Source organism: Pseudorasbora parva, chromosome 11 (genome assembly GCF_024679245.1).
Source record: "Pseudorasbora parva isolate DD20220531a chromosome 11, ASM2467924v1, whole genome shotgun sequence".
Lineage (NCBI taxonomy): Eukaryota > Metazoa > Chordata > Actinopteri > Cypriniformes > Gobionidae > Pseudorasbora > Pseudorasbora parva.
Window position 1 is genome coordinate 21189203 of NC_090182.1, and position 12315 is coordinate 21201517.

General features: G+C 38.7%; 1 protein-coding gene across 7 annotated transcripts in view; it reads right to left on the reverse strand.

The window, feature by feature from the left end:
* The window catches only part of diaph2 (diaphanous-related formin 2), a 475685-nt gene that overhangs the window by 422561 nt on the left and 40809 nt on the right, over window positions 1-12315 (reverse strand). The window lies entirely within an intron of this gene.

Consider the following 12315-nt stretch of genomic DNA (forward strand, 5'->3'; position numbering starts at 1 on the left):
ATAAACCCAGACCATTGTTCTGTGGATAAAAGCCAATGTCGGTATCCACATCATTATGTTGCTTTGATATCCTGTTATAATTGTTTCAAAGAGAAGAGACTAACAACTGCCAAACGCAGTGGGTTCAAGCTGTGGGCTACCAAATCAAGGAGCCAACAAGACCAACACTCAAAGCAGTGAAAGCTCTTGATTTAATCAAGAGAATTAGCCACTCCCTGCACTCCTCCAATTAAACGGACATAAGCTGCAGACTTCAAGACGACTACTGAGTCATAACCATTACATCAAGCATCCATTTGACATCAGCTGATCAAGAACCATGGTGTAATAGTTCCAGAACACAAGGTAAATTCATCATCTTGGGCAAAGCCAAGTGGTTTTAAACAAGAATCACACTGAGAGGTCCACCTATAAACAATTACCTCATTCACTTCCCATTTGAGCCCACAAATCCCTTTGTTTTCCCTCTCTCATGCAGAAAATTATTTGTGGGTTGGAGGAGTTGGACTGAATGAGCTGCAGGTTTAATTCACTGCCTTTCATTTCAAGAAGATTTTCCTCTCCCTGCCGGGGAACAAACAACTCCCATCCATCAAGGAGAATAAAACTTTTTAAATAGCTCTTTCTAAACAGTGGGCTTAAGATAGCTAAATGTTAATAACCAGCAGATGAAAAATTAATCAGCCCAGAATAACACAATTCACCCAAATACCAGCCTGTACACTATAATTAAAATGATGCCATGAATGTGAAAGACAAGTTTTGGTGAACAAAATCAAATTAAGATGATTGCAGGGTCCTAAATGAAAAAATCCCAAGCTTTTCTGCTCATAAATAAAACACATGAATGGGTCATGAATGATGATCAACAATTGGCCAATTATTGATGTTTCTTTATATTACATTACACCTATATACACCTAACGTGACCTTTATGACCAATACATATATATTGAAGCATATTCATGTTTATTTTTTAAAAAAGCGGCCAAACATGTCTGAATGAAATGCTGAGTAACAGGAATTGTAAGATATAGGAGTAGAACACGCACTCTGGGCCAATGCAGCACATTACTATTCAGCAGGTCGCTCTGTACAGTAGTGGCCGGGAATCACCCCTGTGAGGATTAAATTCAGTGAGCTGAGAGAAAGGAAAAGGTGGTGGTTGTGAAATAAGACAGTCCAGTGCTCTCCGTCCTGTTCTCTGCCTCCCTCTCTCTTTTTTTCCATCTCAGAGTGAATAGGCAGAGGACGCCTCGTTGATTTTACTGCACGCCATCAGAAGCTCCACAAAATCCGGCAGAGGTCTGGAGGCCAGGCAGAAAAATAAAGCTAGGGATGAAAAACTCAAGAGTGGTTGAGTTCTCGAGGAGGGGAGGGAGAGGACGGGCAAAGCAGACAGACAGGAGAGCAGGGCATTCCTCTCCCCATCTGCAGACCTGAAGGCAGGAAGCAGGGGCATGGGATATGGCTCATTACACCCAGCCTTCTCTTATCACTGCCACTCTCCATGGAGTCATAGCCAAACACAGCTAGTAGGGCTCTTTCAATTCCCTCTCTACTTCTCACACATAGATACACATGTCTTTTTTCAGTGCCACAGATGCTTGGTATCAGAATGCTGCACATCATTATGCCATAACCTATATTGAGCAATCAATGGCTAAAGGATGTTCCCTTTTGAACACACAGCAAATAAAACAGCCATTTTGTTATGTTCTTATAAGAGACAGCGACAATTCAGGTTCTATATCAGAGAGATCCACTGACATGAAGATTGGGCACTGGGACAAACACATTCACTTCCATTTCTGTTCTGAAGCACAAACATTACAGAGAAAATTGCTTTGCGCCTCGTAACCTTTGTCATTCCACTAGCATATATCGTATTACACCCCATACATACAGTTTACCATAGAGACCGTTTCTCAGAAAGAACAATGGCTGCATTATGAGACCCAGGCATGACAGCCAATCATCTTTCAGGAGCCATTATGATGATCAAGTCCATTATAATGACATAACATCTGGAACAAAGTCTTCTAATAGCCAACAGCTGTCGGGTGAAATGACAGCAATTAGCGGGCCATTGACACACTCACGCTGTTGAAGTGGACAGCATAATTTAATGCAAGCATCCACTTTTTATTTGATTAATTATTAATCAATCAAATTAGTGAATTATTCTTATTATTAGCAATATGAAAAATGTATTTTCTAAGAGTTTATTAAATTCTTTATTCTTTTTTTTTCTTATGAAGTAATTCAATCTTAATCATTATAGTTCATTCTTAATGAATATAATATAGTATGAATATAATATAGTAAATATAAATATAGTTAATTACAAAGACTGAGGCCTTTATAAACAACAACAATGTACAAAAGACCTCAGACAGGACTTCACTCTAGAGCCACTAACAGTCAGTAAAGTACCTGTGTAATACGACTGCCCAAAGTTAGAAGCAAGACGCCGGAAATTGGGCATCACCAGCATGTATTGATTTGTGGAAGAGACACTAGTGACTAGCTGATGGAGGTCTACTGAAAAGCCTGAGGCAGACTTTCAAAGTGTCAGTGAACTGTGTAAGCGGCCTGTTGAGGACAAGACTAGATTGCAGGATTATGAAATATTACATCAAGAGAATCTTCTAACAACAATCCCAAGGACTGTCAAACGATTAATTTTTTTTTAATCGAATTAATCTACACAATGTGCCAATTATTTAATCTAATTAGTAGCAAATTCATCGCACATTAAAATTTGACTGAGAAATTTAAATAATTTTAAATAATCAAATGAGAAAAATAGCATCAAATAGACATTACAAAAAGAAGCTTTAGAAAAAATCTTTGATTTGATTCATTCAACAGAGAATTTATTACACTATTATTATTTGATGAAATGATACTCTAAATAAAAAACTAAAACTGCCAGTAGGTGGTGGTAAATGTCTAAATGAGTAAGTCATTGAGTCATTCATTCATTAGATTTGTTTAAAATAGCTGGTTCATTCAGGAATTAAGTAAATAGCTATTTTTAAAAATTGATAATTAAATCATTGGTTCCCTCAATTCGTTCAAAATGCTAATTCATTTAGAAACACAGCTGTGTTGCTCAGAGCAGCAGTCATTCTGCTATGGCTTTATAGGTAACAAAACAGACAATATTGTGTCTAAAGTATAACACAAAATACAAAGAGTTGTGAGGACATCGGATGCGTGTCAGATCTGGACCCACGTCATGTGCTTCAGATCTTAAAGTGACAGCAGTCTAATAAACCCACTGCTGTGATGTCTGAGAGCACATTTTGTAGCTTTAATAAGGATTAATCTATATTTAATTAATTTATGCAGCGTGACTGTGGTGTTTGATAACTTTATTCAATTTCTGTATATTTCCTACATGTTAAATTAAACATTTAAAATATATTGTATGTTGTTTCAATGTTGAGATGAAATGTGAAATGAACAATATAAACATTTAGTAAAACAAAAGGTGTAAAGGTGTAAAGGTGTGATTAATCACAAGTAATTAAAGAAATAAATGTGCTTATATAGTTATATATATAGATTTGCTAGACTAATATGGGTGTGTGTGTGCTTTTGATTTGTCTCATGAAATGATTCAACAGAATAATTCAATCTAGGATTCTGTCCATCTTGCCTTTCTTTATGCACAACTCTAATTAAGAAACCCCATAAATGCATTCAAGAAAAGATGTCAGGAACATTTTTTTTGTAATATTCCATCTCCTAAAGCCTTCCTACAAAACATCTAGGACAATTAAACCTGAATGAAAAAATGGAGACAGAAAAGCATGGTTATTACCTTACCTCTGTAGGTCTTTGGTGATCATTACTAAATATAATTACACCAAACAAAGTCCAATGGTGTAACATCAGCAACAGACAAAGACCCAATTTTATTATCAGGAGCCATTAATTACATCTAATGAAAAAGATATAAGGATGGATGAAACTAAACTCTGTTTCCTTTTTTTCCTCTTCCAAACAGATTCTTCATATTTTTCTTCATATTTTTACAAAGTCATTTAAATGCTGGTTTAATACTAAATATACTATGTTTCACTATTATTCAAATGATTTGTATATATGCCAACCTGACAAACAAAAACAGAAACCCCAAAAATTCCAGGTGAAAAAAAAAAAATTATGGTAATGCCAAAAGAATAGCATTAGCATGCTGGGTTTGGGGAATACTGTAGCTAAAAAAGAATCCAGATCATCTGTAGTCGACAATCCAACATCCCTATTCCACAGAGACAATGACAAAGAGTGTAAAAAAGCACAACTACTGTAATTGGTTTTAAAATGGTGGAATTCATTACCGTTGTACTGCATGTTCAGAAATGCAAACAGGAAAGAAAAAAAAAACATTCACTGGAGGCTTGAACTGATCTGCTTAAATAAAAGCCATAGGGAGATGAAAGGCATAATTTAAATGACAATTTTAGCAGCCTTAGCTCATTTATAACAGAAAGTTGAATATCTTGCGAGTGTAATTGGCATATGATATCAGGTCTCTTTTCTACCATTGCCTTCTCTTTTGTTCTACAGGCAAACGTGGATATAGACTATGAGAATGGCCAACACCCAAAAATAGATGAAGAAAAGTACACCTGAAGTCTTTCCAGAGTAAAATAGGCACCATGCAAACCACAAAAGGACACACGTGCATAAAGTTCAAACAACACAAACAGGTTTTAAACACGAAAAATAATTTTACTGCAATGCTCAAGTAATTAAAGCATCTTCCAAAACAGCATAGTAACAGCTCACTGGATGCTCAATTTTATAGCCAGTTTAGCCACCATTAGTTTTATCCCTACACGGACTGCAGACTAACTTGACAAACAGTGTTGCATGTTTTCGTTCAAAATCTCATCTCACCACAAGCGGTCCATCTAATGATACGATCTGTGTGAGGGAAAATCTGTATACTTATATTAAGACTTTATATCTGTCCCGATTTGATTTAGAAGCATTTGGCAGAGCCACCCAAAGAAAGAAGCGATAACATATGGCTAAGTTTAAAAATTAATGTGCAGTGTTAGAGAGAGCACCTGAACCAGGGAAAAGGTGGAGGGGCAGCATATGTGGATGAGAGAAAATGAAACAAATACCTCTACCGCTCTGAAATATATGGCAAAATATACGGCATGAGACGAGATCAGAAGAGAAGACATCTGCAAACAGTACAGTTACACTTTGCATGAACACACGTTCCTTCAAGAAGAGCTAGTTGAATGGAATTCACTCGACAATGTGTTGTCAGCAGCATGTTTTATGACATGATGAGAGCAGGGGCGGCAGTATAAATTATTCAGATGTGATAGCACAAGCAGGATGTCGACGAGGGGCGAGGCAGCTCGAGCCACCAAACGTCCATCTCAACACCAGAAGCTAGAAGTGGAAAAAACAGCAGCCTGTCTACACCTCTCAGATCAGGAAATTTTAAGGCACAAAAAAGACTGTGAATGTGCACTGGACATTAAAATAGTGATCCAAAGCCAAAGCCAAAGCCCATCTGAATAACAGTTACTTCCCCTCTTTAAACACCAAACCTCTAACAAATGGCATTCTAGTAAAAACAGTACTGTGCAGGTCTGAGAGAAACCCATTAGGTCAATTCCATGGCAACAATATGTATTTTTTTTCTCCATCTCACACACTAAAACTGTTGTGGAACTTCGATTTAAAGTTACTTACTGCCATCTAGTGGCTGTTGGGATTTTCCCAATGAATGCACTGCACCATCCTGGTCTCCAACTTTTAGTCTCTCAGACAATTTAATCAGTTAATCATATGGATTTATACACATGCATATCAAGACAAACTGAAAATGTGTGTCCGCTATATATACACTGAGCAAAGCAAGAAGAAACAACTAGAAGAAGCTGGCATTACAGGAACATAATCATGAACGAATAAAACTAAAACGCAGCCATTTTGAAGGGTCTATTTCTCCAGAGCCCCCTTGAGAAAAAGAGCAAGGCAGACTAAACGGTTTGTGACCCATCCTTGATCAAACCACAAATCGTTAGGCTTGGCCATTTGGGGAAGTGCTTAAAGTGTGTTTGATGAGCAGATAATGATGGCTCACTGTTGAGCGTCCAAGGATGACGACCATAAAATGTGCAGCCTCGAGACAAGCGCCACACCTTATTAGTGCTGTGATTTGCCGACGGGGCCACAGGGAGTCTCGGAAGAAGACAACGGGGCTTTAAGCAAGGAAAATCGTATCAATGGAATCAACCAAGTAAAATGGCAGCATCTCGTCGACTCCAATAAGCTAATGAGATCGGTTCTTATTGGTTCAAGGCTTTTTTCAACAAAAAAAATGCAGCAAAATAAAATGAAGAGGAAAGTCGTGAGCAGTCAAAATACATTGCTCCCCGAGCACAGTTCCTTAGTTGTCATCGTGTGCCATTAAAAGCAGCCATACTGTGTTCATGGTCCAAGTGAAATTATCTAGACAACCACCCTAATTGTAAGAAAAGAGCTGTCCAGAAACCACGGAGCAAGTGCCAGACCTAAACACCAGACATTAATGAAGTAACTTTGAGAAAGAAAAACAGAGCACAATGCTCCTACTTTCATTAAGTAAAAAAACGGAGAAAAAAAACTAAACTCATACAGATAAAGTAATGACGCTGAAGTCTTTGGTAAGGTTGTATTAAAAAATATGCTGTGCTATAAATACATCTCATTTAAGGCTGGAAAAGGGCAAGAATGTGAGGAAATGGTGTTGAAAGGTGGTCAAGGAGAATGACGGGACAAGCCATTACTAGATCTCCTGACCTCATAACTACACGGGAACATGCAGTCCCATCTCGTACCCGAGCTGAGAGAAGGATGAAGGAAAGTAATAATTTCTAGGTGGACGAAGGGTGATCTGATTGACCGCTGGAATTAAAAAAAGAAAAAGATAGACAGGACTTAGCATTATATTGCACTAGAGTCGCCGCAACGGACACCAAACGGGCTCCTCTCATACAGAAGTGCTGCACAATCACAAAAATGCTTGTAGCACACACACACACACACACACACACACAAAACAGAGCCCATCTTTTTCCCTTTAATACGAGAACACCATGTCCACTCTTGGCTCCCTTTCATCTTCTCTTCATCATAATGAGATACCGCTCCCCCCTTTAGAAGGCAGGAGTGCTGATTGTTTGTTTCCCATAAAAAAAGGCCACGTGGCATAATGTAGAAGCAGTCAGCCAGCAAAGAGACCTTTTCTGTCACCGGTGGGAGCTGGTATTGACATACACCGCCAGTCTATCAGGTCACAATTCTTTACACACTTTCTAGACTGCGTTTCCTATATGACAAGACATTCGTCTTTCTGGTGTGGTCTGCCATGACTTACTAAAGAATTCTGAGAGTGTGTGTGATATAACATTGTACGAAGAGACATACAAGCACATCAACTGATGTGAATGATGTTAGAAACTGCATTTATTAGTGTCGGCTAGAGGTGGGCGATATGACCAAAAACTATATGGGTAATTTGATATCCCAATAACAATATGTATATTGGCAAAAGTTTTAGGACGACTGCCTTTACATGCACAAGGACCTTAATACCACCCCATTCTTAATCTGTAGGGTTTAATATGGAGTTGGTCCACCCTTTGAAGCTATAACAGCTTATACACTCTTATCTTATTCTTCTAGAGCACATTTGTGATGCCAGGCACAGATGTTGGACGAGAAGGTCTGGCTTGCAGTCTCCACTCTAATTCATCCCAAAGGTGTTCAATTGGGTTGAGGTCAGGACTCAAGTCAAGTTCCTCCACACCAAACTCACTCATCACTTTCATCAAGATCAACCCCTGAAAAACAACCCTATACCATAATCCCTCAGAGCGGATCCATGCGATACAGTGACAGGTCTCCAGATTCAGAGTCTGATCAGCTTCTGTGATGAAACCAAGCACAAGTGGCAAACTAAAGATCTCCATATAATGTCAGAATGTCTGCTATTATTACATGGCTCAAGTGTATAGGTGAATTACATCTCTGTGACAATTCTATTAACTCACATTAAAATAACATTCCAGGTTAAATAAAAGTTAAGCTCTATCAACAGCATATGTGGCATGTTGTCAATTACTCTAGAAAATAAACGTGACTCCCTTCCTCAGTTTTCACTGCAAACTAGTTTCTATTAAGTATTAATACATTATTAGTGGTGTTTCTAAGGTAAGAAAACCCTTTTCTAATCTATTGCCAAGTATTAAAATTCATAACTCATCCCCCACTGTTTGTGCTACATGCATAAATAATGCCTCAAAATTGTATAGCTTATTGAGTAGGGATGGACATTTCAAGCATTTCAAGATAATATTCGATGATCGCTGGGAATTATTCAATTATAATTCAAAAATCGCACACCTCCCACGCATGTTTAGGCTACACACATAAAGAGAGAAAGAGAGGGAGAGAGACCATTCACACTTTCAATCTGTATGATAACAAACTGTTTAATTCATTAGGGAATAGGCTCTCTTAACTTAAGCCATAATTCTTGTAACATGCTGAAACATGACCCTTACTTGACATTGTCCCAAGTTACAGTAACATTATATGCCACACAAGTCTACAGTGTGTGTGAGAAAGTGTGTTGCTCTTCTGTTGTCTCAGATTTACACTGGCAGTTTAGTTAGAAATGGGGGATGATTTGCTAACGTGAAAGCTGTCACGCAGACCCGGGTGCTCACTGAAGTACCGAAGTCGAGACTACCTGAAGTAAGTGGTCTGAGTTCGATTACACTTGCACTGTGGTGCAATTTATGTGAATGTAAAAGAAACAGACTTGGCCGTGCACTTGTTCAGGAAGATAAGTAACTCTAATTCATAACCGATTATGATGCCTTTAGTTCAATAAAATACATGTAAGGGGCGATAGTGCTGATGATTTACCTTAGATATGAGCGAGAGTGAGTCTGCAGTGTATTTACGCATAGTGAGTGATATCAGGGCAACAAATGAATGAATGGCAATCCGCTATCCTTTTTTCAAGCAGCAGAAAGACAAATTCATATCACGTGCATACAGTAAATCCAAGTGTTGTTTACTCAACTGTGCAAAATAGCATCAAATTAATAAAAAAATACAATATATTGACCCACATTCTGTTTTCTATCATGACACGTTTGTGATGAACGCAAATGCACTAAGGTTTGATTTTTTTAGACAATAATCACACAACCTATTCAATATTCTATAATTAAATCAACTAATCAAATATCCAAAAATCGCGACTCATCCCTATGAGCGGTGTGCTATTACTTTTCTAAGAAATCAGACTAACATGTTTCATCTGAAGGAGAGAGAAAAAAATCTTAGACTTGCACAAAAGGAGGGACTCAAGGTATTTCTACACAATATCAAGTATTAGGCTCTTGTCTAACTTGTTTAAAAAAAGTTTAAATTTTTCAAAAAAGTTTAAATTTACAACAATAAAATTACTTAAACTAAAAATATGAATAAAAACACTATTTAAATAAATAAATACATTTATAAATAAATGATAATAAAAATCAACTGAGACAAAACAATCGCATACAACGTGTAATTCCGTCAATCTATTTAGAATGAACAGTGAAGAGGAACAAAAACGATGAAGAGGAACAAAGGGGAGGGAACATGTTTTTGGGTTTTTATTTTTATTTTAAGAAAGTCTTTTAAAGAACCAAGGACAGGCTCCCTATCAAATCAGTTCATACTCAAGAACACAATTATCAATAAAGGTCAAACTGAAATAAAGAGACCCTTTCAGACTGAGGTGTAGGTAAGGGTTGGCTGTCCTTGACTTACTTAGCATAGTTTAAAAAGAGCCCTCTCCAAAGACACTGGCCAATGCCAGCGAGGAGCAGAGAGTGAAAAAGGAAACAGTGCACCATCACTGCAGAAAAGCCTTTAAACAGGTGCTTACAATGAGCCCGTAGCTGAGCCTTGGAACAGGAGTATGCTGGGTATTAAGTCTAACGATGAAACAAGTTGAGCACACACACGCATGCCAAGGTTATTCATTACCCTGGGAATACAAATTCTGGAGTTTATAGAAGGGAAGGGAGAACTGGGAAATAATTTAGAGAATACATTTCATTGTTTAGTGCATTTAAGTCCTCCTGGAAAGTTTAGGTTTAGGCATTATGATGGCAGGTTCATTCAAGTCACTTTGGTCAGAGCAAGATGCAATGTATCTTTTCTACAAAAGATTTTAAATTACTTATACAAAACAATGAATAAAGAATGTTTATCATTATTGCTTTTGCTTTAAATTGAATTATATTATCATATTCTGTATCCTATCATAATTGTACAATACTATTGTGTGACTTAGCTAGTTTTACTGTAGAATTTTATTTATATTTTTTTACTATTAACACAGACACTACATCTATTGCATCTATTGCCACATTTTATGAGAACTGTCAAAAAAGTGTAATTTGGGGTTGTAAGTATTATAAACTTTAACTTTAACGGAAAGATCCATGTCATTTCGCCCAGGAAAGGGCCAAGAAAGGTCTTTTTCCCATGTGAAATGAAGCTAAAATACAAGCTTTGTCCATTATTCTCTCACCGACAATACCAGGGATTCTCGAAGAGCAGCTGCACTCTAACAGCCCTAGCAGACTCCTGTCCCTGAGGTCTCAGCAGCTCCTCTCTCCCTCTCTGCCCACAACTCTGAGCATGTCGCCATGTTTCCGTGGAAACAGGCAGTCTCTCTTAACTGCTGGGCTGACTGTGTGATTACTGATTTCCTCCTGAGGTCTAGAGAGGCTTTGCAGGTCAAGTCATGTGACCTCAAACAGGTAACAGTGAAACAAAAATCAGGGCCAAACACAATTGGCTGTTGTGTGCTGGTTGTATTTTATTTAAGCACGGGGAGCCACGGTCTTCCAATCCCTCACAGAGGGGTTAATAAAATCTGCACTGATAAAACGTGGGCATTTCGATGCACAACCTATCATTTCTAGCCTGACAATCAAAGCACCAACATTCCTGATCAATAGGACACCGTGGAGTGGCGGCGTATACGCCATACACCCCCTCAGGTCACCATCATCATCACCATCAAGCGGCGCTGATATAAACTGCTGAAGCGCATGTGACTCAGCAGCATGTGGACACGCTGACCAGCGAATTTGAGCCCTGCGAGAGAGCGTGCTGGAGAGATTTCACCCCTGAGGGAGACGCGGCTCAGGCAGGTCGGTCCACCTCCAAACCACATTGACAGCGTGGAAATAGCAATCTGCCCAGCAAGAGGGCGTCATCTTGGACCTAGCTTCCACAATAAAACCCAATAAAGGTGGGATATTGGGAACGAGAGAAACAGAAACGAGGTGGAAAAAAGAGCTGACAGCTGACAAGCCCCCACACTCTCCCATCCACAGGAAGTGCACAGAGAAGTCAGATGGAATGGCAGGAAGTACAGCAACCTCTTAACTGCGAGAAACTTCTAAAAGAAAGGACATGTTTGGGGTGCATGCTGTCAGACAGTTCTTCAATAGAGCTGATCCCAAAGTAACTTTCCTGCTCTGCCCTGAGAAATGATGCAACATTCAAAACATACTTCCATGCTCATCAAATGGAGCAGGTTTTATTGCTGACAGGTTATAGAAATTTCACTCGACACACAATTCTACGGCAAGCGGCATGAAAGCATTGATTGAACGGGCCATCTCGCTGCAAATAAATGGGTCTATTGCGGCAGCTTATTGCTGTATTGTAAATAACAACATTTACCTGTGGTTCCTTATCTTCAAGCTTCCTCACGTACATCTACGGGCCTTTTTCATAGCTCCAGCAACACAATAAAACAGCATTTTAAATGACAAGTGACACTTGCGGAGGCAATAACGGAGCCCCTCTAAATAAATAAAATAAAACAAATAACAAGCAGCCTCATATGGGCTATGCTACCGCACTACGTGAGAAATAGTAAAAGCCAGTCTGCAATTACCGCATTACGGAGCTGTGAAATGAGGAAACATTGCCATCTCCCAGACAGTATATATTTATGAAGATTATTACCATCATTTTTGAGAAAGTGGGGGCGCGGGGCAAAAGTAAGTGACAATAACAACATGAGCAGCTATGAACATTTCAGAAACAATGGTGACATGCTGTAATGTGACTGGGACAAAGACATGGCTTCGCAAATGGGTTGTGCCAAACGTCCCAGTGCAAAATGGAACGTATTTATAGAATGGGGTGGGGGTGTGCACTCAATATTTCTTTTTCACTGTTCAATCAACACAGAATGCGCGT